Consider the following 4981-nt stretch of genomic DNA (forward strand, 5'->3'; position numbering starts at 1 on the left):
AAATTTAATTGTTCAAATTTGTTGGTAATAAAGATTTAAAAAAAAAATAGGCTAAACAAATCATTGTTTCAATTCTCTAATTTTATAAATACAATGAAGTCATAGTGATATTGTACTGAAAATGCAATGTGAAAGTGTCATACAATCATTGTTAATAGGCCACTTCAGACTAGTCAAAGATTTTAATTATTTGCATGTATACCTTAATTATTTTTATTAGTTATGTTAAAGGGCTAATTTGTATTTAATAAGATGTGTAACTATTATTATAATTGACAGTAAAGGTTATTGAACCCTACACTTACACTAAAACATGGAAATGTTCAGATGATCTTCGTAGATTATTAGATTTGATTCAAAAGCTAAAATTACATTGCTATAAGCTAACACGTGCATGCTAGCATGCTAACTCTAATAATACTAACAGGTACAAACCTGTTTTCCCTTTGACTTTACTAATAACAACCAGGGAGATGGGCATGTTGGGTAAAACTTCAATCTTTTCATTTATATCCAGAAATGTTCTAATCCAGCCAGATTTCCAGTGAACATTATGTCGTGACAGCTAATGAGTCCATGAATGCAAGTCTATTTTGAGTTAAAACACAAATCAGAAGTTTAAACACAAACACTAATGGGATGCAGCTGATCATCTGAAAACTTCCTTTCAAATCATTTGATTGATTAGGTAGACAAAGCTTTTTGTTGGGAACAAACTTAACTACAAACCTCCCCAGCTATAAAACATCCCCAGCTCCTTTGTCTGATGTATTTTTCTAATGTCATGATCAATTGTTATGCTAAGATGTTAGGAGACTCTCTTATTTTAAAACCAGGTCTGACTCCTGCCTGTATAGTTTTACAAACTGCACTTACTAACAGACATCAACATATTTTTTTTCACTCAATACTACAGTGCCACCAAAGCTGGTGTTTAAATATTATAAATATGACAGGTTACATATGTGCATGGAAGATTGCTGCTTCAGCTTAAAATGCTCCCGATATGCATCATGGCAGACAGTTAAGTTTCATTGTTTTGCTTGCGCCTCCTTATACTGTGACAAACTTGGCACTTTATTGCAAGCGATGTCATCCAACACTTTAATTTGCTTAGCCTTTTTATATCTGTGATAAGCGTGGACATGTTCAAAAAAGTGAGAAACAGGACTCCTGGCATGAAGTACCACAGGTGTGTGGGAGCGTCAGATGATAAGCATGCAGTCTCACCAGGTCAGATATTGCCTCAGGTGGTTTTCACAATCATTTCATTATTAAATCGATGACTAAAGGGTTTAGAACTTCAGCTTTTGGCTTTCCAGCCTGCAGCTTTTATGTTTTCAAGAAGACTTAATTGAAATTAAAAACTACATTGCAACCCACTCCAAGAGATCTGGGGTGGGTAAATCCCATGTGGGCGCCATGTACGCTGAAAATGTGTCTTCTATAATGTGTTTATATTACGCACTGTCCATAAACTGCAGATGCTGCATTGTTCCTTTGAAGCACAAATCGTTTCACTTTCACTCAGCAGATGATGTACAAAAATCCCGCAGGCGACCCAACTGAGACGAGCCAGGTCACTGACGAGATGTAGCTTCAAAGCTGTGTGTGAAGTACAAATGAATTGACAGTGATAAGCATTAGCAGAAATAGGAGTTCACCGTTTCACTGGAACTGTCTCCCTGCCATTTTGATTTTATTTCACTGTCATTCAGACAAACCACCCTCTTTGTAGTCTGTTGTTTTAATTCCATTTAAACAAAAAAGTGAACCGGTTTAAACATGACTGTGTTGGTTTAAAACTTTACAAACACTATCATCACAGTTTAGACATAACTAAAACTTTGGTGGTTCTGATCACTTAACATGTGGCTTTTGATTAAAATTGGGCTTCTCTAAAGGTTACTTTTTATGTAATCTTAAGTCCAGTTTTGGCCAAGCAGGGCTGACATAGCACCTAATTTTTCTATTCCTTTCATAGCAACAATTTCTAAAACCTAATCTTTTTTTGGATTTAGAGCAAAAACTCAGTCTTATCTGCACTGAAACTTGACCAGGAGGCCAATCATGCCTTTGTGATGACATACACCAAGTGGAAAAGTACAGACCCCCCCTCTTGCCCACATGTATATTCTCTCCTCCGCCGCAGCTATCAACCTCCTTTCATGCGGACAGACTCGGTGACATCACCCCTTGAACAAGTCCTCTGAGTTGTATTTACTGACTCTAACTAAATGGAAGATATCTAACAAGGGCAATCACTAACCAGGGCCTGTGGTGAGAAAACATCAGGTTTTTATTATCGTCTTGGGAGGCAATGATATCAGCCATCAGGCCAGAACCAGCTTGTCTTTTAATATCCATCCTCAAAGGTGTGCACAAAGACATAGAGAGGGCAATCACATCAAGGCTGACATATAAAATATTTGTAATGGATGCGGTGAGAGCGCTTAAATGTTACACACAAGACGCGAATGCAGGGTGAGCGAGGGAGCACTTCCAGGGTAAACAACATAAGGAAGGTGTTACAGTAGCCTAATCTGACTCGGTTGGCAGAGGTGGGACACCTGGTTCAAATCTAATCAGATGGTAACTCTCTGAGCAAACAACTCTCCGTCCTTTATAAATGTTTATAGTCTATGTGGAAAAGAGGCAAAAGATAGACAAAAAAATTTAAAGGTCAAAAGAAAGAATTTTTAAGGAATCTCTAGTGAAATGATCTCACTCATAAAATATAAAACATGTACATTTTATTGCTAATTGTTTGCCTGGATCACACTATAAAAACCTGAGCAGCCCCCTCGCACTCTTAGTTGTTCACAAAAGGTGCAGCTTTTACTTTGAAGGCAAACGTTCTCCGTTGCCAGTTTGTTCTGCGCTTTTTCAAATTTCGCTACAGCTTAGAGAGCAAATGATGAGTGTTTGCAGGCGAGTTCAATGCAATCTACGGGCCACTGCAGCAGACTACAAGTGACCAAAGCAATCACCAGAGGTTTGTGGTACAGCACCCTCTTTGTGACTGACGTCACCTTGCAGTAACCAATAACCAGCAGCAACCACTCACCAGCTCGTCACGAAACACACATTTTTTTCCCTAGCGACCAGTGGTTGCCTGATCCCCCTGACTGTCTCTATGTCTGTGTGACTGAGGCCTGACTGGAGTAAATCATTTGACTTTAGACAGCTGTGAGCATGATGAAATAAAATAGTCTTAAATTGTATATAAAATAGTCTTAAATTGAAAAGAATCACTTAATTTTGTTAATGACTGCAACTTCTAAGTGAACACACATCACATTTTTATCATTTGCTGGGTTCACAGTCACACGGTTTAACCACTGCGCACATAAATTGCAGACTTTAAGAGCCGCTCACACGACAATATGAAGAAATGTCATTTTAAAGTTAGCCAAACCCCCTTGAACTCCACCCATTCAGCCTGTGCAGAATTTATCTCTGATTTCAAGCTGCAACACATTAAAAACTCTGCTTTAGATGACTTCATCATGAAACTAGAGCTCTTTTAAAAGCATTATTAACCATGACGACTCTGGGGATACATTTGTCATACGGAGCCCCGCTGAGTGAACGCTGTCCCACTGCTGGCTGTTTTGACCCTTCTCTGACAAACTCAGTAACACTGGAGACTTCACAGCATGTGCAATAATGTTTGGGTTTTTTTCTTTTTATGTTTCTATTTCTAAACGTTACATAATACCACCGCATGGGTCAAATATTAGAGAACACTGACTCCACAAGCGCTGTGCTGTAAATGAAGCATGCAGTAACATCAGTTTCATAACACTGCCTGAGTTTTGTTATAAGGAGCTGAACCGCACTGGAGAGTCACTGGACCAGGTGCAGGGGTCAAGTCAGTGGGCAGCAGAAGAGCGAGAGTTCCTTGTAAGGGAAAAGCTTTCAGCAGTGAAAGCATTTTCTCCCCTCTGCTCCTCTGCAAATGTTTTCTCTGCTGTCTGCTCTCCCCCCCACCAACCCTGACATAAGCACGCCAGTCCTGGCATTCCAATCAGTCATCCCAACATTTGTTCTGCTGAACCTTTTGCCACCATCAAGGAGTGGTGGGGGCCATCATCTGCTTGACTTCCGTATGCACCCCTCCTCCTTTACACACTTGTTATGTCAGCAGCTCTGAGGTTTAAGGAGCAGAACGACAGATTTGGTCTGTTTCATTCAGCTGTAACCCGTGTGGCAACTGCTCCCCTCTGATGGAGAAAGAGGAGGCTCAACTTAGACCTGAGGGAATCATTCTCGCTCCTGGACAGACAGCATAAAGTTGAGTCTCTGAAAGTGATCCTTCTTATTTTTAAGACTTTTTTTTGTCTTGTAATTCTTGTGTTGGGACAGATCCCAATGCCTTACAGCTGAATGAGTTCTTCTGCACTTCAAAGTAGAGGTAAGGGAGAGGCAGTCTGGGTGTGTGTGAGTGTGACTCAGCCGAGGATATTACCTCATAGAGGATAAGCTGTGATTGAAAAGGTCCAACAGAGGTCTCTCCCTCTGACTCCATTACTCTGGGTCTCTTATCTTGCTAGATTTTCTGTTAGGGTTCAGAGGGGAAGTTTTGACAGCCAGGCTTTACAGCCCCCCCTGTTGCTCCTGACAGAAAGAAAGCGAGAGAGAAGAGGTGGTGACTTCATCCCTTCTCTTAACCAACCCTCCTTCTTCCCCCTCCTTTTCTGAGCTTTCTTTTTTTTTTTCCAAGACTTTAGTGCAGCACAGTCAGGCAGCATGCCAGCAGTTTTCATCTTGCTGCGGTCCCTGGTTATCAGGCTCCTCAGTAGCAGACTGGTAGGCTCAGTGGCACAATATCTCAGGAGAATCCTCTCAACAGGAGCTACGCACCTTGGAACAGCACTGCGCCACATCTGGGACCGTGTTCGATCCCAGGAGTCCAAGGAAGCCATCCTGGGCTGTGTGCTGTGCATTCTCAACATGCACAAGAAGGTGGAGAATTGAG

This window comes from Aulonocara stuartgranti (assembly GCF_965226115.1).
Source record: "Aulonocara stuartgranti genome assembly, chromosome: 13".
Classification (NCBI taxonomy): domain Eukaryota; kingdom Metazoa; phylum Chordata; class Actinopteri; order Cichliformes; family Cichlidae; genus Aulonocara; species Aulonocara stuartgranti.